Source organism: Sminthopsis crassicaudata, chromosome 1, assembly GCF_048593235.1.
Source record: "Sminthopsis crassicaudata isolate SCR6 chromosome 1, ASM4859323v1, whole genome shotgun sequence".
NCBI classification, from domain to species: domain Eukaryota; kingdom Metazoa; phylum Chordata; class Mammalia; order Dasyuromorphia; family Dasyuridae; genus Sminthopsis; species Sminthopsis crassicaudata.
The window spans coordinates 707,998,870-708,023,373 of record NC_133617.1 but is presented as its reverse complement, the minus strand read 5'-3'; the positions used below and the strand labels follow the sequence as shown (position 1 = coordinate 708,023,373).

The 24,504-nt window shown below is 35.1% G+C and overlaps 1 pseudogene; it reads right to left on the bottom strand.

Annotated features, from left to right (window-relative positions):
• Positions 1–6,416: 6,416 nt before the first annotated feature.
• Positions 6,417–24,447, bottom strand: LOC141552272 (large ribosomal subunit protein eL8 pseudogene; annotated as a pseudogene).
• Between the last annotated feature and the right edge of the window lie 57 nt (positions 24,448–24,504).

Sequence of the window (24,504 nt, the reverse complement as noted above, 5' to 3'; positions counted from 1 at the left end):
ATGATAACACAGGACAAAAAAATTTGTTTTAAGTTGAATTGGTCAAACCATAATGGTCCTTGTTTTTGGTGGCCTACACTTCAATAAAGAACATTAGTGTTTTTTTTGGAGGACAATGCTTACCCTTCCTTTCAGAGTTGTACTTAAAATGTTTATCATTTAGAGGCTTGAAGAGTTACTGGTCTGAAAGATCAACATCATTGTTGCATTAGGTAGGTGCTTAATAAGTGTGGATTGAACTCAATCAGATATATATTTCAATGACTGACTTTATCAAGCAAAAAATATTGAGGGTAAGTCCATCTCAAATATTCTAATTTTGTGGAAAAAACAAATCTACTTGAAAAAAAATACAATGAATGTGCTAAAATATAAAGGGGGTCAGAATATAATCTCAATTTTTCTACTTGAAAGTAAAAAATAGGAATTTATTAATGGATATGAATATGTATGTATTTATGCTTTTCCTGAATTGTACCATGTTTCATTTTCAGAGAAAAAGTAAATATTGAGCCCAAAGATTTAAGATAAGAGCATGGATTTCTTGGAAATCTGCATTTCTACTATCATATCATTCTCTATATAAATGAACTGACTTTTTTTCGTACTTTAAAAAATGGTCAGGAAAAATTAACGATGATAAACAAAAAAGACAATGGCTGAGAGATCTCCAGGGAAGACAAGTGCACAATTAAGTGGATGGATGAATAGCAAATTAGGGCTGTGTGACAATTCTGGGCCTTAAGCTTTGAGAAAAGGAAGTAGCAAAAGAGAGAAGGAAGGAAGGGGAAAAACTCTCACATCATGTGTCTATTCAACTGAATGTAAATCAATAGATATTAAATACTTACTAGGTGCCTGACACTACCTAAGTGTTCAGAAATGTAACAGTTATATTCACAGACACTTCTGCCAGTTGCTTCTAAGAGAGACAGAAGGTGTTTATGGGACATCAATGACATATTCACCACAAACCTCAACAATCACTTATTCAAGTCAGATGAAAAAACTTTCTAATGTTCTGGGTGACTTCACCATGCCTCCTATGCCAAATTTGACTAATCTACTTCTAACTAATTCTAACTAATTAAGTAGGCTGTAACAAACCTACTTAATTTAGAAATTTAATTACACTGGCTATTTTGTCATTTTTCAAATAGAACATCTCAAAGCTAAATGGGATCTTTCTAAAAGGATCTTACAGAACATCCATTGAGTTCAATCCCTGAATTTTACCTTTGGAGAATAAAGTTACAATGACTTATCCAAGGTCACACAAGTGGTAAATGACAAAGGTAGCATTCAAAGCATTTAACCTCAGGCTCTTTGAATGCAAACCCAGTCTTCTTTCCTCTCTACCATACTGCATTCTTTAGCTTTCAGTTTTCCAATTTTGTCCAGATAGTGGTAATAATACTGAGACTATAGCCTATATCTTCTCAAATAAATTTTAATTGACTTAGGCCAAGCAAAGAATTAGTTACTTAAGCAATTTAATCAAAGTAATCTAGACAAATGGTCTGTAGAAGTCAGATTCCAAATGTCTTTGTTTTCTTCAAAAGGATATTTTTAAAAGTTGAATTTTCTGGAAGATTGCTTCAACTGTTCACTTTGTGTAGCAACAACTTTAATGAAAGTCTATTACTCCTAGTAAGATTTTATATCATCTGAGAGAATATTCTTCTTCCTTATATTTCTCAATCATGCTTAGTCTTTTACAAAGGAATCTATGTATTTATCTTGCTTCTCCTTTTTTTTTTTTTAAAGAATTTAAATAGCACACCTATAATGGTTTCTAATATACCCACAAATTGCAGTCAAAATGTAGATAGTAAATGTCTACTTTTACAATTCCACAGATAAATCAATCTGACAAATGACTCTCTTTGCAGATCATATTTTTTCAGAACAAGATTATAGGAAAGTGATCTGATTCTGAGCATTATTTCACCTTTGATAAGCCTGAATGGGCAAGGTTGCAAAAGTATTTCTACCTACAGCTGCTGTCCTTTATATTACCTGCCTCAGCTGAAAAAAAGCTTACTTATCCTTTAAATCCACAGGCTTTGTGAGTCCACTGGAAGATTAAGGTGACTATCTGATATCTCAGACAAACAACAAAAATTCAGAAAACAAAAAACTGAAATGGAAAAACCTGCCAACCTCTGTTCCTCAAATTTGTTTGGTTTGCCTACAACTTAAATTGAAATTTCTTTACCAAACACACCCCAAATAGTTTAAATATAAAGTAGGTAAAAATGAGACAATTAGTTCACATGAACAGGGGCAAAAGACCTATTACAATCCAGGGAAAGATGGAAGGGGGATGAGCATTGTCTGAAGCTTGATCTTATCAGTTTTGGTTCTAAGAAGGAATAACAATCATTCAGTTGGGTATAGAAATTTATTTAAACTTATAAAGAAGTAGAAGGAGAAAGTGGAAAGAAATAGGAGCAGCTGACTAGAAGGAAGGGCAGAAACACTAGGGAAAAAAAAGGTAAAAGAAGGGGAGAGGGTAATAGAAGGTAAGGTAGTGGGTAGGGTGGATTAAAAAACACAACTAAGGACAGGCTAGAAAGAGAGAATAAAACTATAGGCAAGGCAGAAAATAGGATGAAGGAAAATATGACAATCATAATCGTGAATGTGAATGTGAACTCTCCCATAAAACAGAAGCAAATACCAGAGTGGATTAAAAAAAAAATCATACACTGTCTTGTTTAGAAGAAATACATTTGACCCAGACACATAAAACTAAAGGTAAAAAACTGAAACAGAATTTATTATGCTTCAGCTACAGTCAATTCTGATCTCAGATAAGCAAAAGTAAAAATAGATCTATTAATAAGAAATAAGGAAGGAAAGTACAACTCTGAGGTACCACCCCATACCTCTCAGATTGGCTAAGTTGACAGAAAAATATGTTGAACAGGATATGGGAACATTGGGATATTAATGCATTGTTGCTGGAATTGTGAAATGATCCAACCATTCTAAAGAGCAAAATTTGGAATTGGGCTAAAGGGTTAAAAGTGAGCATACTCTTTGACCTAGCAGTGCCCTTATAGGGTCTGTATCCTAAGAAAATCATAACAGAGGAAAAAGGACCCATATGTGCAAAAATATTTATAAGCAGCTTTTTTTTGTGGTATCAAAGAATTGGAAAATGAGTAGATACCTATCAATTGGGGAATGGCTGAACAAGTTGCAGTACATGAAGAGAGGAAAATTATTGTTCTATAAAAACTGATGAACAATCTGATATAAGAAAGACAAAAACTGATGCTGAGTGAAACAAGGAAAACCAGGAAACAACAAGAATGTGCACTGATCAATTATGAAAGACTTGGCTCTTCATAGTAGTTCAGTGATCCAAAGAAATCCCTCTAGACTTTGGAAAGAAAATGACATCTGCATCCAGAAAAAAAATACTATGGAGACTGAATTTAAATCAACACCTGCTATGACCTTCTTTTTCTGTTTGTTTGTTTGTTTGTTTTTAATTTCTCCCATGGCTTTTCCTTTTTGCTCCAATTTTCCTCCTAATATGATTCATAAAGTATTGTATATTAAACATATATTAACTTAAAAATAGGAATGGTCAGGATTGCAAAGGCTTTAAAAGTTGTGCAGATTTTTTTCTTTGGAGCCACTGAATTTATTGAATAGAACAAGGTGAGCATAACTTCTCAGCTCACAAATTGCATTTTTCTTTACCAATTCAGTTAGTTCAATCAAATACATTAAATGTGTTTAATGCAATGTAGTATTGTATTCTAGGCTAGGATTAGGTATTGTCATAGGAGAGATGGGACTATATATGAGAGAAGGTATGAAAGTAAAACAGATTAGGTTTGGGGGTGAGTGAGACAGGTACCTAGGATGACATAGATTATGAGACTGGCATCCTTGACAGTAATAGGACAATTAAGAAGGGTTGTCAATTTAGTTGTGGGTTTGGAGAGTGAATAATGAGTTTAGTTTTGCACATATTGCATCTAAGATGTTTATGGGATTACTGCTTAGTTGTGTCCAATGGGCAATTAAAGAAAGCAGCCTGAGAAAAGTTAGGGCTGAATAAATTGGTCTGAAAGTTGCCTATATATAGATGATAATTGATTCATGGGAGATGATGATTTCAATGTGAAAAACAATATATAAAAAGAAGAAAAGAAGACCTAGGAAAAAGACTTGTGAGATATCCAACAATAGCCAGGTTGACCTGGCTAAAGAGCAAGCCAAGGAGACTTTGTGAAGGAGAGGTCAGAGAGAATGATGTCACAAAACCCCCAGAGAATAGAGCATATGAAAGTGAAGAGTTTGATGGCCACTGACAAAATTTGTAGAGAGGTCAAGAAGGTTTTGCATTTTTTTTCCTTTTTCTTTTTTTCTTTTTTCTTTTTTTATTAATTTTTATAATTATAACATTTTCTTTGACAGTACATATGCATAGGTAATTTTTTTTTTTTTTTACAACATTATCCCTTGTACTCCCTTCTGTTCCAAGTTTTCCCCTCCTTCCCTCCACCCCCTCCCCTACCTGGCAGGTATTCCCATACATATTAAATATCTTATAGTATATCCTAGGTACAATATATATGTGCAGAACCGAATTTTTTTGTTGTTGTTGTTGCAAAGGAAGGATTGTATTCGGAAGGTAAAAATAATCTGGGAAGAGAAACAAAACAAAACCAAAAAAAAAAAAAAAATACAGTGCTCCCAGTTTACACTCATTTCCCAGAGGTTTTGCATTTCAAAAGGGAATGAAATTTGACAATAGAACTCGGAAAGTTAAGAAAAGAGTGAAATGGAAGGAAATGGAAGCAATTCTAGATAATCTTCTCAAGCAGTTCAGCTAAAAGAGAACGAGAAGTAAGATGATAGTAATGACAATAGTGAAGGAGTTTTGAGCATTGAGAAGATAAATAAGCATATTTTTAAGTAGTAGAGAAGCAGTTAGCAGATAGTGAGAGACTGAAGATAAGTGGGAAAGTATGAATAATAAAGATTAAATATCCTAGAGAAAATATGCCAGGCAAAAATGTTATCTTGTAGATATAGATTTTTCTATATCTTGGCAAGAAGAGCCACATCTTCATTTGAAATGGTAGTGTGAAGGATCAGATAGTTGGGGAAGATATCTGAGTCATATGAAGTAAATAGGAGGGGAGGAGAGAAAGAGAGAGATAAAGATAAAGAGACAGAAGAGAAAGGAAAGGGAAGGAGGGAGAGAGAGAGGGAGGGAGGAAAGGGGATGAAAAAGTGCTGTTAGCCTTCCCTCCCATTCTCTCAAAATTAGTCAAAGTTTAAGGTTCTAGACTTAGCTAAAAGATATATATCAGATTTCATTCTTTATCTGATGTAGATGTTCTCATTTTAGTTCATCATTACCACTGCAACCAGAACTTGAGGTGCCATATAGCCTTATGTCCAATGGAACCATACAACAATTGAAAAGGAAACCTGTTAGGTTCTTACTAAGTGCTAAGTCGGTACTTAACAATTCTCTAGTTCACACCTTTGGTTCCCCAACTTTAAGGGGAGTTTACCCCTTTGAACTTCTGAGGAGGAGTTTACATATGAAAAGGAGTTTACACAACCTTTAAAAGGAGCAAGTTCATTGGTTGAAGTAATTTTCCCATAAGCCCTTGAGTTCTCACATGCACATTCTCTGAGAGGATAAAAGAGACAACATTGGGCTTGGAGAAGTTAGTTTATTCTAGGACAGAGTTGAGACGGATCTCTGGAGGAAGAAGAGTCTAGTCTGGGATTGAGTTGAGATAGCAGATCTCCTCCCAGAGAGCGATCAGCAGTTTCTGGAGACAACAGAACATTACATTTTGGCTCCCAATGTGGGGCAAGGACTTTTGCTTATCCTGACAAGGAGTTATTCTGAGCCCTTCAGAGGAGCTAGCCCAGACCTTCGCATTTAAGGACTTATTCTGAGCCCTTCAGAGGAGCTAGCTGGGACCTTTGCAGAAAGTAGCATAGTATAATTCAGCAGCAGCCACATGAGACCATAGGGAACAAAGTCTAATGAGTGTGTGTGTGTGTGTGTGTGTGTGTATACAGACATATATATATATATATATATATATATATATATATATATATATATATATATATATATATATATATATATATATATATATATATACAGACATGAGGATCATGAAATACATACATATACATATGTATGTATTTCATGATCCTCATAGGAAGAAAGCCCAGTGCAAGCCTCAAGATGCCATGTAAAGAAAAATTATTGATGGTAAAGCTTCAGAAGACTGAGTTGCCCCTACCTTTATGACTGAGCTCTGAACACCCTTATTCACAGTGTGCATGGTTTTTTGTATGTATATTTCTTTTTTTTTATTTTGTTTATATTTTTATTTTTATAAAAATCAAATGTACATTTAAACCAATTTGGTTGAAAGTTCCTTAGCTTTTACCTTTTCCAGTTTGGCAATAGGAGTCACTGATTTTGGACCCAAGACATTGCCACTCCAGTGACAACAGATCTCTTCATATCTGTCATTGTAATTGGTTTTGATGGCTTCTACTGGCTTAGCTAGGGCTCCTTTACCTTCAGGTTAACCTGTGTGAAAGCAATGCTTGTGCAAGTCTTTCAGCTAACTAAGCAACCAATCTGGCTTTATCTTTGATAATACAATAAGGAACCCCATTTTCCTGTACAAGGCAGGTAGGAAGACCACTAGCTCAGTGGGCTCCACATCATGTGCAATCACTACCAACTATGCTTTCTTGGGTAGAAAATTGCCTGCTCTGAGGACAGGTGGTCTCTTAGTGAGGATATTTCTTTTGCCTACAGCTTTTTTTCAGCCTTAGCCAGCACCCTCTGCTTCTTTTCTTGCTTTGTCTCAAGTCTGTACTTGTGAGCCAGTTTAAGCAGTTGATGTATGTGACGATCCAAAGCCTGGATGAACTGGCCAATTGCTGGTGGCACTTTCAAATATTTGTAAAGGATTACATTGAAGTCTGATGTATCAAAGCCATTTAACAAATAGAGTAAGGTCCTTTTTGAGGGTCAGGATGTCCTGACCAATGCCAAAGTTCTTTGGCAGCTTCTCAAACAAAGAATTAACCACTTTTTAAGCCTCTTGCTTCTTTAAAACAGCAGGGGCCAGAGACACTTCTTCCCCTTGGCTTTCTTCTCTTTTGACATCTTCACTGGCAGAATGAGAAAGGAAAAAAGGAGACTTGTGAGTCTCGTCTGTATATTTCAACTACATTCTTTGTCTAGTTATATACATTCTTATCATTAATTTTATGAGTGTGTGCTAGAGACGAAGTCTCATAATTATGAAAAGATATAGTCTACTATTTCTTTTCTTATTATGCAATTTTATAAAATACCTTTCCTTTGAATGACTTTATGTTTTCTCTGACTAGTAAAAGTAAAAACATTAATACTTCCTTAAGAATTATTCTTTTGAGTTGATGTAGAAACACAGAGTATCTAAATCTTGGCAGCCTCTCTGGAGGGTTTAATTTGTGAGAGGGATTTATTCTAGGTCTACAGAGTTAGGGAATTACTATAAAGTCCTTTATATCTCTAAAACACTAAACTGTTATTTTTTATTGACCATAGCATGGACCATAAACTTTCTGTTCTATGTGCTCCTGGGAATCACCATCATTATTATCAGAAAGTCTCTTTAAATATCCATTTCCCCAAATAAATTCTGTGATTGGACCTCTTTTGTTTTCTCTATTTAATTAATTTCTATACTTCTCTTCACTTTGCATGAGAGTGTACTACTTCTCCTCATACAAAATATTTTCCTTTCACTGTTTTTATACTCCTTTCCCTCCATTTATTTAATGTGTATCAAGTTTCCAAAAGTACCATTTCACCTATCTTCTCAAAGTGGGATTTAATGAATTTCAAGTTAAACATTCTTCTATCACACAAATCATTTATCTCCTTTGATTAATGTTCAGTTTTTGCCCATTTTCCTCAATCCCGCTATGACTTTGGATTTCTCTATTATAAGCTTTGAATTCTATCAATTAGTACTTTATTTGTTTTTGTTTTCTCTAGGAAATTTTATAATCCTCAAATTTTCTGTGGAAATACAGTTTTCAAGGTCAGTTACATTGATTCATATTGAAGCTATTTTAATACTGCAGCCTTTTGGCTCTTTTACTAATTTTTTTCCCTTCCACATCTATATATCATGTTTAGATTCACATCTACTGTTATCTTTTTCTGAGTCTCTACAGTTTAGAGAGAATCTTGATCACATACCCTAAATTGCCTATTCTCACATTTAATTTATTAAATTCTTTTATGAGAGTGCTAATTTTTGCCCTAATTTTAATCCTAATTTCCATCATAGTGTTTTCTAATTCTCATTATTTTTGAATCACTTTCGAGTGATTACTCCTGATCCATTATTTCAAGGAATATATACAAAGTTATTACTCTGCCATTTTCTATAATGTGTTTTTTATCTTTCTGAAGAATTTCCTTTGGCATGTTATTGGATTTGGGAAAAAAATTGTCTTTAAATCCCTACTTTCCCTTTCAGCATCTGTATACTCTCTTCTTTTCTCCATTACAGAGGGATAGCCTGTCATTTTCAAGGTTATTTATTTGTAAAACTCTTTACTTCCAAATTTTAATTGGTTTATCTTCTATTTAACAAATAGTTCATGCACCAAAAATACCATTTCCTTTCTTTCTCATAAAGACCAAATCTTTTAATCTTGAGTTATCAATTTTTGCCATTATAATTTAACATTATATAACTTAAAATAGAAAGGCAGAAAAGCAGCAGGAAAATATATTGATAACAAACACTCTCAGATTAAAGCTAAGCTATCACTTAACTCCGTAAAATTCGTTCAGATACAGATAAGTCCTGATCTTTTTAGCCTTCCAATCAATCAAACATTCAGTTAAGATAAATGGTAAATACTGGTATAGAATAAAAATTTGCCCATGGCTAACTCCCTGTTTGAAAGACACTATTGCTTATCACTAAGATATTGCCTCTCAAGGATCTGGAAGTTATTGATGTTTACCAAAGGGATATAACTCCCACAGAAGAAAGAGATCTGTCAAAAACATTCAGAAGGCACCAACATTGTATTGGACCAAGTGTCTTTCTTCACCAAATGTAGGGACAATGTCAATATCTGGACATGACTTCTAACTAAAAGATGAAAAATCAGCATTGGAGAGGGAAAGGGAAAAATTTCATTGCACAGGGAGACATCCCTATATATCAATAGTCACTTTAGTCCCTCTACATTTCCCCTTTATTCTTTTCAATGCTCACATTTCTCAAAAGTATAAGGATTCCATGGATCTTTACACACATTCTTGTTGGATAAGAGCAGTTGTGCTAATCTTGGAGATTCTCAGATCTCAAAGAGTTTTGGAAAATGTCCTTACATATATCTCCATAGGGAATAGTTTTCGTGTCCAGTGTTCTTAATTCTACCTGTTAGACTTCTAGCCCTATTTCAAAATGGAGTTCTAATACATCATTTAATTCACAAAATTTTCTCTAATCCTCTTTAGATGTGATCAAGCATTTAACTTCTGTCTTTCTTAAGCACAGAAATCTATTTTATTTTGTAAATTTGCATATTTCATTGTGGTAAAAAGAAATAAGAAAACTTGTTTCTATATATCTACTATGCAACAGGTAAAAATTAAATCAGAAGTAATAGATCCAAATTTCACTTCTGCCATTTATTTTCTGTCATCTTAGGCATGTCACAACTTCTGTGGACCTCAGTTTCCATATTTATATTATTTTTATAAATACGAAAACTGAGGTCAACAGAGATCAAGTAACATGCCTAAGATGAAATTAGAATATTTATAAAATAGAAAGTTTTGTCTCAATGACTGGTCTCAGGGGGGCGGAGCCAAGATGGCGGAGAAGATACAAGCGACTGTGTAGGCTCCTTTCTTCCCTCACAACCAACTAGATATAATCAGCCTCAGAAATAGCGCTGGACTGATAGAATCCACAAGTACTGGAAGAACGACTTACCAGCTGAAGAGAATCTGGAGTTTCAACAGGAAAGGTCAGCTCCCAGGGGAGGAAGAAGAGAGGCCAGCTCAGATGGTTGGGTGCTGGCACACTGCGCCGATCGCGCTGGGAAGGGCTCTGGGATCAGAGAAGCCACTGAGATAGAGGAATCTGGTACAGGCTGTTAGTTCTTCTCTGCTTATAATACAGCAGTTCAGAAGAAAAATCAAGCCAACTTAATTTAAAACCAGATTAGATCTTACTGGATCCTGGGGGTGACTCAGCAGATCTGGGCACTGTGGGTGTGGCCGACATAGGCAATCCAGGCTTTCACCTGGGGGTAGTTAAGAGATTGAAAAGTGGGCGGGGCGGTAACTCATAGAGCCTGGCTCCACTGGAGGCTTTGGAACTCAGGCCCGGGAAGTCCCAGAGAAGATGAACCTTTGAACTAGGGATCGCGGTTTCTGGCAGACACTTCCAGTTTGAGCGCAGGGGCTTTTCACATCACCTGCTGCTGACATCCACTCCCCACCAGAACGCATAGGCTAGGCTTTGAGTTGCCTTTACTGTTCAGTCTCAAACCTCAGGGAAGCCACTAGAACACAGCGCCCTCAAAGCACAGCAGTGCTGATCACCTCTGAGGCACTTCCAGGGAGAGGGTGGGGAACTCTCTCCCAGAGCTCTCTCTTAGCTCAGGTGCAGGGGCCGCTGCATCCATCCGGTCTGGGAGGAAGCTGGCAAAAAAAAAAATAAATAATTTCCTACCCCAGGGAAAGACCCCAAAAGATTTTTAAAGTATGAGTAAAAAGCCAAGAAAAACTATAGATTCCTTCTACACAGAGAAAGAGCGGGTATCCAAACCCGAGGAAGTTAACAGCAGAGAGTCAGCAGATAACAACCTAAAGGGGAATGATTCCTGCCCCCCATCACATAACTCTCTCCTTGAAGAGGCTATTAAAAAGTTAAGAGAGTTTGAAGAAAAATGGGGAAAGGAAAGAAGCTATGAAATAGGAGTTGGAAAATATAAAGAATTCACAGGAGATGCAGGGAAACAAAATTAGTGAATTAGAAAAGGTAAAAAAATCACAGGAAAGTAGCATTTCTGAATTTGAGAAGATAAAAAAGTCTCAAGAAAAGAGGATTTCTGAATTGGAGAAGATAAAAAAGTCTCAAGAAAATAGAATTTCTGAATTGGAAAAAGAAAATAATTCTCAAAAAAAATTAGGGAAATGGAAAAAAATTCAACAGAGCAAAATAACTCATTTAAAAACGAAATTGGGCATTTACAAAAAGAACTAAAAACTGTGAATGAAGAAAATAACTCCTTAAAATTCAGGATGGAACAAGTAGAAACGAATGATTCATTGAGAACCCAAGAATCAGTCAAACAAAACAAACAAAATTAAAAGCTGGAGAATAACGTCAAATACTTACTGGGAAAATCTATAGACCTGGAAAATAGATCTAGGAGAGATAATCTGCAGATCATTGTGAAAACTATGACCTAAAAAAGAGCCTAGATTCTATTTTACAGGAAATTATCAAAGAGAACTGTCCAGAGATAATAGAAACAGAGGGGAAAGTAGATGTTGAAAGAATTCATCGAACTCCTTCTGAAATAGACCCTAAAAAAAGAACACCACAGAATATTGTGGCTAAGCTGCAGAATTACCACACAAAGGAGAAAATCCTGCAAGCAGCTAGAAAAAAACAATTTAAATATCAAGGTGCCACAATAAGGGTCACACAAGATCAGGCTGCCTCCACATTAAAAGATAGAAGGGCCTGGAACCTGATATTCCGAAAGGCAAAAGATCAAGAATTGCAACCAAGAATAAACTACCCAGCTAAATTTAGCATCTTTTTCCATGGAAGAAGATGGTCATTCAATGAAATAGAGGAATTCCATATGTTTCTAAGAAAAAAAACCAGACTTAAACAAAAAATTGGATATACATCCACAAGACTGAAGAGAAACAGAAAAAGGTACACAGAACCCTTGAGAACTATATCTCTGTTATGGGTATATAGAAAGTACACATGGATAATTTGATTTTACTGATATAAAAGAAAAAAAAAAGGAGGGGGTGTAGTAAAGGGAAGGGGGTAGTATCAGAAAAAGGGGAGGGTGTGATAAAAAGAGGGAAACTACATCCCAGGAAGAGGCATAGAAAATACACCATATCTGAGGGAATTTAGAGAGGGGGAGAATCATTGTGTAAATCTTACTCTCATCAGAAGAGGCTCAAAGAGTAAATAACTGTCATATTTGTTTTTTAGAGAATTCTCTCTCACCTCATTAAAAGGGGGGAGAGGAAAAGGGAAAAGGAAAAGGAAAATAAGGGAAGGGACATGGAGGGAAGGGAGAGGGATACTAAAAAAAAAAAAAGGAGGGCTGTGCATCACAAGGGGGGTATATAAATTAAATATTGGGGAAGGGGTTCAGGGGGATCAAGGGAAAATCATAATCTGGGGATAATATGAAGGCAGGAAATACAGAATTAGTAATTTTAACTGTAAATGTGAATGGGATGAACGCTCCCATCAAATGGAGACGGACAGCAGACTGGATCAAAAATCAGAACCCTACAATATGTTGTTTACAGGAAATACACTTAAAGCAGGGAGATACATAAAGAGTAAAGGTAAAAGGTTGGAGCAGAATCTATTATGCTTCAGATAAAGCCAAAAAAGCAGGGGTAGCTATCCTTATCTCAGATCAAGCAAAAGCAGAAGTTGATCTAGTTAAAAGAGATAAGGAAGGAAACTATATCCGGCTGAAAGGTAGCATAAATAATGAAGCCATATCGATAATAAACATATATGCACCAAGTGGTATAGCATCTAACTTTCTAAAGGAAAAGTTAAGAGAGTTGCAAGAAGAAATAGACAGTAAAACTATAATAGTGGGAGATCTCAACCTTGCACTCTCAGATTTAGACAAATCAAACCACAAAACAAATAAGAAAGAAATTTAAAAAGTAAATAGAGCATTAGAAAAACTAGGTATGATAGACCTTTGGAGAAAACTGAATGGCAATAGAAAGGAATATACTTTCTTCTCAGCAGTTCATGGATCCTATACAAAAATTGACCATATATTAGGCCATAAAGATCTCAAAATTAAATGTAGGAAGGCAGTAATAATAAATGCCTTCTTCTCAGACCACAATGCAATAAAAGCTACATTCAGTAAAAATTTAGGGGTAAATAGACCAAAAAGTAATTAGAAACTGAATAATCTCATCTTAAAGAATGACTGGGTAAAAGAGCAAATTATAGAAACAATTAATAATTTCACCCAAGATAATGACAATGATGAGACATCATATCAAAATCTGTGGGATGCAGCTAAAGCAGTAATAAGGGGAAATTTTATATCTTTAGTGGCTTATTTGAAGAAAATAGAGAAAGAGAAGATTAACGAATTGGGCTTGCAACTTAAAAGGCAAGAAAAAGACCAAATTAAAAACCCCCAACCAAAAATTAAACTTGAAATACAAAAATTAAAAGGAGAAATCAATAATATTGGAAGTAAAAAAACAATTGAATTAATAAATAAAACCAAGAGTTGGTTTTATGAAAAAGCCAACAAAATAGATAAGCCTTTTGTAAATTTGATCAGAAAAAAGAAAGAGGAAAATCCAATTGTTAGTCTTACAAATGAAAAGGGGGATCTTTCCACCAATGAAGAGGAAATTAGAGAAATAATAAGGAGTTACTTTGCCCAACTTTATGCCAATAAATTTGATAACTTAAGTGAAATGGATGACTTCCTCCAAAAATATAGGCTTCCTAGATTAACAGAGGAGGAAATAAATTGCTTAAGTAGTCCCATTTCAGAAAAAGAAATAGAACAAGCTATTAATCAACTCCCCAGGAAAATATCCCCAGGGCCAGATGGATTTACATGTGAATTCTACCAAACATTCAAAGAACAATTAGCCCCAATGCTATATAAACTATTTGAAAAAATAGGGGATGAAGGAGTCCTACCAAACTCCTTTTATGACACAGACATGGTACTGATACCTAAACCAGGTCGATCGAAAACTGAGAAAGAAAATTATAGACCAATCTCCTTAATGAATATTGATGCTAAAATCTTAAATAAGATATTAGCAAAAAGACTTCAGAAAATCATCCCCAGGATAATACACTATGATCAAGTAGGATTCATACCAGGAATGCAGGGCTGGTTTAATATTAGGAAAACTATAATTGACCATATTAATAATCAAATTAATAAAAAACATATGATCATCTCAATAGATGCAGAAAAAGCATTTGACAAAATCCAACATCTATTCCTACTAAAAACTCTTGAGAGTATAGGAATAAATGGATTATTCCTTAGAATAATCAGGAGCATATATTTAAGACTGTCAGTAAGCATAATATGCAATAGAAATAAACTGCAACCTTTCCCAGTAAGATCAGGAGTGAAACAAGGTTGCCCACTATCACCATTACTATTCAATATAGTACTAGAAACGCTAGCCTGGGCAATAAGAGCCGAGAAAGAGATTCAAGGAATTAGAGTAGGAAATGAGGATGACATGATGGTATACTTAGAGAACTCCAAAGACTCTGCTAAAAAGCTATTAGAAATAATTCAGAATTTTAGCAAAGTGGCAGGATACAAAATAAATCCACATAAATCCTCAGCATTCTTATATATCACCAACAAAATGCAACAGCAAGAGATACAAAGAGAAATTCCATTCCAAACAAATGTTGAGAATATAAAGTATTTGGGAATCCATCTACCAAAGAATAGTCAGGAATTATATGAGAAAAATTACAAAACATTTGCCAAAAAAAATAAAGTCAGATTTAAATAATTGGAAAGACATTCAGTGCTCTTGGATAGGCTGAGTGAATATAATAAAGATGACAATACTCCCCAAACTAATCTATTTATTTAGTGCTATACCAATCAGACTCCCAAGAAACTATTTTAAGGACCTAGAAAAAATAACAACAAAATTCATATGGAAGAATAAAAGTTCGAGAATTGCAAGGGAACTAATGAAAAAAAAGTCAGAGGAAGGTGGTCTAAGTGTACCTGATCTAAAGCTATATTATATAGCAGCAGTCACCAAAACCATTTGGTACTGGCTAAAAAATAGAACGGTAGATCAGTGGAACAAATTAGATACAAAGGACAAAAAAGGGTATATCTATAGCAATCTAATCTTTGACAAACCCAAAGATACCAACATTAGGGACAAAAATTGATTATTCGGAAAAAACTGTTGGGAAAACTTGAAATTAGTATGGCAGAAATTAGATATGGATCCACACTTAACACCATATACCAAGATAAGATCAAAATGGGTCCATTATTTAGGCATAAAGAATGAGATAATACATAGATTAGAGGAACAGAGAATAGTCTACCTCTCAGACCTGTGGAGGAGGAAGGAATTTATGACCAGAGGAGAACTAGAGATCATTATTGATCACAAAATAGAAGATTTTGATTACATCAAACTAAAAAGTTTCTGTACAAACAATACTAATGCAAACAAGATTAGAAGGGAAGTAACAAATTGGGAAAATATTTTTAAAAGTAAAGATTCTGACAAAGGTCTCATTTCCAAAATATATAGAGAACTGACCCTAATTTATAGGAAACCAAACAATTCTCCAATTGATAAATGCTCAAGGGATATTAACAGACAATTCTCAGATGATGAAATTGAAACTATTTCCACTCATATGAAAGAGTGTTCCAAATCACTACTGATCAGAGAAATGCAAATTAAGACAACTCTGAGATACCACTACAGACCTGTCAGATTGGCTAAGATGACAGGAACAAATAATGATGAATGTTGGAGGGGATGTGGGAAAACTGGGACACTGATACAATGTTGGTGTCGTTGTGAAAGAATCCAGCCATTCTGGAGAGCAATTTGGAACTATGCCCAAAAAGTTATCAAGCTGTGCATACCCTTTGACCCAGTATTGCTGTTATTGGGATTATATCCCAAAGAAATACTAAAGAGCGGAAAGGGACCTGTATGTGCCAAAATGTTTGTGGCAGCTCTTTTTGTTGTAGCTAGAAACTGGAAGTTGAATGGGTGCCCATCAATTGGAGAATAGTTGGGTAAATTCTGGTATATGAAGGTTATGGAATATTATTGCTCTGTAAGAAATGACCAGCAGGAGGAATACAGAGAGGCCTGGAGAGACTTAAATCAACTGTTGCTGAGTGAAATGAGCAGAACCAGAAGATCATTATACACTTCAACAACAATACTGTATGAGGATGTATTCTGATGGAAGTGGAAATCTTCAACATAAAGAAGATCCAACTTACTTCCAGTTGATCAATGATGGACAGAAATAACTACACCCAGAGAAGGAACACTGGGAAGTGAATGTAAATTGTTAGCATTACTGTCTATCTACCCAGGTTATATGTACCTTCGGAATCTAATGCTTATTGTGCAACAAGAAAATGGTATTTACACACATATATTGTATCTAGGTTATATTGTAACACATGTAAAATGTATGGGATTACCTGTCATCAGGGGGAGGGAGTGGAGGGAGGGAGGGGATAATTTGGAAAAAATGAATAAAAAAAAATGACTGGGCTCTCTCATTTGTAGATCTAGTAGTCCAGTTATCCTTGATTTATAATTAAGAATATACAGGCATGAGGAGGGAGAAATAGAGAGAATTTTCCTGATGTATTGAAAGTTGCATTATAAACACTAATGTTGTGTTACATTATAAGCACATTTCTCACAAGAGTGAGAAAAACCAATACCCAGAGGGAAAAATTGGTAGAATTTTTTTTCTCTTCCCTAATATCATTAGTATCTAATGGAATGTGTGTACCATATCCATATATATATATATATATATATATATATATATATATATATATATATATATATATATATATATGTATACATATACATACATACATACATACATACATACATACATACATACTTATCTTCCCTCAGAATAGTAGTGTGGAAAGCAATATTGAATATGAAGTTATAAGGGACCTGGGATCAAATCTCCTGATGGACATTTAAGAGCTGTGAGATGCTGGGCAAGTAATCCATCCTTTATGAGTTTCATAAATAAAATGGGGATGATAAAGTTTTTGTACCTATTTTGCAGTCATTATGAGATTCATATAACACCAAATATGCTTCATATGTCCAAAAGCTACTATATAAATGACAACACATTTCAATTTATAAGATTCATAGAGAGAAATGATCATTGATTTGTTTTAAAGCTTGCACTTTCAGTGGTTTTTAGTTCCAATGTACTTAGTTCAGGACAGATCTCCTAATAATACAAAAAAAAGCACAAAGAAAAAGGCAAAGCAGTCATTCTAGGTATGTTCCCTGCAGGTCCTCTGCTCTTTAAAGTTCCTAGCCCTTTATCCCCTCCATATATTTGCTCCACTCTTTTTAATAACTCTATCAAGTAGTGATTCTCGTGGGTAGAACCATGAGAGCAACAAGATTACATGATGATCAACAATGGTGGACTTGGCCCTTTTCAACAGTGAGGTGATTCAAAACAATTCCAATAAACTTGTGATGGAAAGAGCCATCTGTATCCAGGAAGAGAACTGTGGATACTGAATGTGAATCAAAGTATATTGTTTTTACTTTTTCTTGTTGCTGTTTGTCTGCTTGGTTCTTTTTCTTTCATCTTTTGATCTGATTTTTCTTATGCAACACGACAAATATGTAAAGTTTTAGAAGAGTTGCATATATTACACCTATATTGGATTGCTTGTCATCTGTGGGAGGAGAGGGGAGGGAACAGGAGGGAAGAAGAGAGAAAATTTTAGAACACATAGTTTTGCAAAGGTGAATGTTGAAAACTGTCTTTACATGTATTTGGAAAAATAAAAAGTTATAAAAATAGAATAGTGATACTCTGCAATACCCTGTGTAAGGGATATTATTGATTGTCATGATAAAAAAGAAAGATAGAAAGTATGTCAGACACTGATCACAGCTCCTAAAATTATGCACATATTCTGCTCCTTGAAATTTCAAGTTGGTTCCTCACTAAATACTTGGCAGTCATCTGAGGATCCAAGAATCTACTAATAATCTAAGCAGCTGAACATTGAAGTCATAATTAGACTAGATCTCCCTTAGTACCATGTTATTTTATGATTAATAATACCAATGATAATGACAACATATTCTTTGTCTCATGGATAATTTGTCCAATAATATCAAAATGTCAGTCAGATTTAAGTCTGAAATTCTTATTGTGTGTCAAGGTAGAAATAAAAAATTAAAGATTTGGAACTTGAGTTTTGGAGGCCGTTACTCAGCTAGATGGAGTAATGGATAGAATTCTAGCCTTGGAGTCAAAAAGACATGATCTCAAATGCTTCCTCAAATATTTTCTAGCTCTTTGAACCTGGACAAGTCACTTAAAATTTCTGAGCTTCAGTTTCTTTATCTATAAAATTAAGATAATATTAGAAAATACCTTGAATAGTTGTTGTGAAGATCAAATAAGATAATCCATATGATGTTATTTTTAAATTTTAAAAGTCTATATTATTAGATTATATATAAAAAGACAAAGTTAATATCTACAAACACATTCTCCTTCAAGAAAAAGAAACTGCAAAAAAAAAAAGTTAGAAGAGAAAACTGTTGAAGATCATATTAGGACATTTAAAGGTCATCCTTAAGTTAAAGTTAAATGTGTTAACTATGTAAAGATAACTGACAATTTCACAATATCATTTTTAATGTATACTTTTTAAATAATTAAATATGAATGGATTTACAATGTTCAAACAATATTTTCAAAGGGTCTATTCCCAAACAGTTCTAACAAAAAGTATCACTTTCTTGTGGAAAAAAAGAGACATCATTGATCTTCAACAGTTTTCTCTTCTAACTTTTTTTTTTTATTTTTTATGTGTAAAGGGCTGAAACTCTTGAGTTAATGCACTAAGGTGGGAACAGTAGAGCACTTACGGCTAATTACTGGTTGGACAATACTCTATAAGAATATGCTTGAAAAATGGCTCTTCCTATTATTCTGTGCTGGTCCAATCATTTGATATATACAGAGAATTGTAGGAGGGACTAGGGGTAGAGTAAGACTAGCCAGGATAGGGGGCAGCTAGGTGGCACAGTGGATAGAGCACCAGCCCTATATTCAGGAGGACCTGAGTTCCGATCTGGTCTCAGACACTTACCACTTCCTAGCTGTGTGACCCTGGGCAAGTCACTTAACCCCCCAGCCTCAGGGGAAAAAAAAAAAAAAGACTAGCCTGGATCACCTCTGGGTGGGAGATGAAGAGGTGAGGTCACAGAGATCTTGCATCCATCCCCTTCATTTCTACTGCTTAAGACCAAGAATAATGACCAAGGATGTTTGCTTATCCTGACTCCAGGTGATTCTAAGGTATCCAGGGTACTAATGTGGTCATCACAATCCTGGGCAGATATGTAAATACATATAGAAATTCCAGTTTGGTTTCTTTGTTGAACTGAATGCACTTTTGCAATGTGGAGATATGTCATGGGCAAGTTTATGAAAAAAAAAAAAAAAAAAAAAACTTTACACAGGATAAGTGCTGCAGTACCTTTGTTTTTTGCTCCCTGGAGTTCAGAATGTCAGACATGGCAAGATCTCTCAATTACAATCACAGCTCTGCTTGCTCATAACTAGAGAAGGAATGATGATGGAGTTGATTTTGACAAGACTACATTTTAGGAAGTCATCAAAATGAAAAGATGACTAGAAGGAATTCATAGAAACACTGAGAAATTTTTATGAACTTATTCAGAATGAAGAATCAAAAATTATATAAAGTGACTAGTAATGGGAATTGAAAGGAGACATCCTATGCACAAACTCACACAAAACTGAAAAAAAATCAAAATTCTGAATAAGTATAATATACAATCTTGGTCCCAGAGAACAAATAATGAAACACACTCTCTTTCTCTCATCTAAGAGAGATTATGGAAGCTGTGAAGAATGCTTCAACAATCTCCAGTATGCCTTCTTCTTTCCTCTGATACTGTCACTATCCTGTTTAAAGCTCCCATCGTCTCATGCCTAGACTATTGTAATAGATTGCTAGTGAGTTTTTTTGCCTCAAGTCTCTACCCACTACAATCTGTGCTCTATTCAGCTCAGGTCTGACTATGTTACTGTCTTGCTCAATAAATTGCAGTGACTCTATCACCTTCAAGATCTAATATAAAATCCTATTTGGTTTTTTAAGTCATCCCAACTTCAAAACTTTTCACTTCTCTTATACTTCAATCTCCTCCAAGTATTATTTTATCTAAAGATAGTGGACTTCTTGCTAATCCTCAAAGAACACAATGTTTCTTTGGATTCTAAGTATTTTTTTCTTGTTGCCTTCATGTCTGGAATGTTTTTTATCCTCATCCTGGCTTCCCTAATTTCTTTCAGGTAGGTCCCAACTAAAATTCCATCTTCCAATCCCTCTTAATTCTAGTACTATTTTGCATTTCTTTCCTATTTACCCCAATTGTTCATATTTGTTTATTTATTTTCTCCTGCATTAGATAGTGTGCTCAGTGAGGGCTGAAGTTTTATCTCTTCTTTGTGTCTTCAGTAGTTAAGCTAGGAGCTTTATAAATACTTATTGACTGACTCAAAGGCATGTATTTGCTTTTGTAGCTTAATTGTTTTTCATTGTCAGGGAAGGTTGATTTGAGGAGAGTATAGAAAAAATAATTTAATAAGGCTTATTTATAAAAAAGAAAAAAAGAGAAAGATTCTGGTTTTCTAGTTTGCAGTGTTATGAAAATTGCCCAGAAGTGGGAAAATATTTTATGTGAAAATGGTTTTGGGTGGGGGAGCATCATTTCTCATTTCTCTTCCAGTCACTGGTAAAGACTATATTTAGGGACTCATATCAATATAAATACAGGTACAGCTATCCTCCTTTCCCTGTCATCTGAAATGTTTACTTCTGCTGAATATGTATTATTAAATTAAAGCTGATTGGAGTTAGAAGGCAATTCAGATTGAAATGTATTTTATTGTGCAGTCAGTAAAGCAGAGTGTGGGAAGCAAATTATCTGCCACGTTGAACTTGCTGTACTCTGAGTCTCCATTCCATGTGCATATTTGATTTCTTGATTACCTGCTTGGTTTCCTGTTCAGGACTGAGAATTTCCCCTTTTCCATGTCTTCTATCTGGAAAGGGAAACTACTGTGATATATAGAAAGTGACACAGAAAATGTGACTTGGATCCTGATAAAGGCTGAGGAGACATATGCTATCCATTTGACAAGCAAGCTAATTCCTTTGGCCTCCTTCAAAGTACAGAAAAAGACCTATTCAACTTTAGGTTTCCTAAGAGTTTAACTAAAGGCAGTGCTTAACTTATTTTCTTTTCTTAAAGGTAAATTAAATCAAGGCAATAAGAAATACATTAAATTAGAAAAGAAGATAGATTCCAATCAATTTCATGGAGAGATGTTGATGGTAGTGGATGTGCAGATGAGGGGTATCTGAGCTCAAATTATCACAGCTCTTAAATGGTTTAGTTAGAGGAAGATTGTTTATTTTCTTCCTGGTAGAACTAATGCTTACAAACCATAAGGCTATTATAGTTTGATTCTTTCTTCCCTATTGGGAATGAATGTTTTTATGGTATGAAGGGGATGGGAACCCTAACCCTAGCCATTCCACACCTTCCCCAGATTTCTTTCCAATTCTTATTCCCCTTCTGTTTTCTCATTCATAAATTTAAAGGAATTAAAGGGAATATGGAAGAATCAAAAAATTCAAAGGATTCAAGACTGTGATACTATTGGGACAATTGAAAGAAATATAAAGGGAAGTAGTAGACTGTTTCTAGGCCAAGGGAACTTGATGAATTTGCTTTCAAAGTTGTGGAGTTTGATGGATATCCAAAGAGAAACCAACTATTATTTGGAAATATATGCATGGAACTTGGGGAAAGAATTAGCGCTGAAGATTAGTTTTAGAAACGGCAAGTGGATTTCTGGGAGCCAAGATAATGGAGTAAGCAGTGAATCACTGTAATTCTCTCATGTTTATCTTCAGGCAACCATAAAATAACACCCCAAGATGGATCCTGAAGCAGAAGAACCATCAAGAACCATCCTTATAGCCCAAGGAATTTGGAAGATTGGCAGGAGGCGTCCATCTCATTCAGAGAAAAGGGAGAACAGTCCAGGACAGAAAGTTTTCCAGCTAACAGGCAGCAGGCCTTACCTCAATAAAACAGCAGAAAATCCTGAGCCCTAATATTGTACAACAGACTAACATCAACACCAGAACTCCTTTCATGCCAAGAGAAACAGCTCACTCTAGCTCAGGGAACCACCATCTACTTTAGTGTATCCCTGGGCAAACAGGCATCCTGGAGTGGCCAGACCTCCATGAGCTTTAACACAGCTCCAAGCAGTTAGATGCCAACTCTTCTAGTGCCTAAGCAAACAGGCAGCCATCAACACAAACCCAGCAAGCTTCAGTAAGCCACTGGGCAAACAGGCAGCTCCAGTGGTAGATGACCACATGCTTCAGGGGAGCCCTGGGGAAGTGAAGAAACAACTTAGCCAGAATCATGATAAACCAGACACTATCACTAATGACACCAGTTCAGCACCAGATATAGCCTTTACCAATGTCAACCACCCCTACCCCATCTCCTCAGTGCAGCACCTACACCAGCATCACCAGTCCAGCCATGGGTTACCCCATGGGCATCAGGTCAACATCAGGGCAACATCAGATAATAAGCAAGGGACTATAGCCATTGGCACAAGAAGACCCAGACAATATTTCTTTCACCCTAGAAGCAGAGCTCGGATTTGTTTGTTTGTTTGTTTGTTTTTTAATGAGAAAGTCTGGAAAACAGAAAAATGAGCAAAAAACCACAACAACAAAAAAAGATCTGATCCAGAAAAAGAATCTGAAGAAAATAAAAGAAATTTTCAAATGCTACAAAGCAATCATCTATGTGGCTATACACAAATTATCAAATCATATACTGAACCCATAGATAAACAGACAATTATAATTAAAACAAATTAAGAAAAGTTTCAGTGTAGTTCCTGCCCTCAAGGAGCTCACACTGTAATGCAGAACATAATGCATATGAAAGATTTCAAGTGTATATCATTTGAGATCCCATGGAGCAAATTAATTAATAATTATTATGAGCTTAGTATACATATTACTGGCACATATTTGGTGCCTAATAAATGCTTATTCTCTCTACTCCCTTCTCCTTCCTTTACATTCTTCCTTATTCTTAGGATACAGTACTATAGCAGATATTAATGACTTCTCTAATGTCATTTTGACTGATAAAATGATATTCATTTCTGATGTTGAACCATGTGACAATGCCAAAATCTTCAATGGCAAGAACTTTTCTTTCTGAGTGTTCAGAATTGCCACATAGTACATCCACATAAGTTGCTTCCCAGAATTAAAACAGTGGACATTGGTTTGGAAAGCATTATAATTCCCAAGGCTCTTGGGTTCAGGATCTTGCACTGTTTCCATCAAGATCTGAGAAATATAGAGATTAAGGTGATGATGGTGATTTTACTTGTCTATCACGTGCTGTAATTTGTTTCTCCCCCAGCATGTGTTTCTACTTTATTTGGACTCATTGGTCTACCTGTATGTACCAATTGGTTAACAGTTGGTGAAAATGGTAGCTTCTTCTTTGAAGGAGCTGTTTTCTTAGATAATGATTGTGAGAGCTAGTCTGGAAGGATGATGGATGGTGTATGGGATTGGGTATCCATGGGGCATGATATCAGGGGAATGAAGTATATAGATACATATATTTGATAATAAATCTTTATTGTAAGATCCATAGGAGATCTGGCACCTGGTGTCAATGAAATATAAAATCTCCTAGAAAGAGAGGATACCTAGGACAGTATTCTAAAGTTCTGCCTAATTAGAGGTCCGGACATACCTGCTGATCTGAAGAATGAGATCAGTGAAGAATCTTCAAAAAGTTAAGAGGGAACTCAAAAGAGTAGTAAAGAAATGAAGTCAGCGATTACTCAAAGGACAAAGGATAATGATCATAAGACTGAAAAACATTTAAAGAAGTTATCATGGATGATACCATCATGTATGTAATTATATCTATGTATACACATATGTATGTAACAGATAGGTCTTTTATTTAATATCGAGACTAAGAAATAACCAATGAATATAACCAATCATCAAGGCATACCATATGTATTCCTAAATATCTACAAAATATCAAGATTTCCATCATAAGTCCCTTGAAACCCTTAAGGAAATAAATAGATAGAAGTCATATCAACTAAGAAGATATGTATGACACATGCTCTGCAGCATTACAGGAATAACCACGGTGATGAGACCATTGATTCCCTGAAGAGCCAGAATGTGACCCATTGTAGATAACCAAATTCATCTTTTTTCAGCAATTCTATGTGCTCAATTCTTAAATTA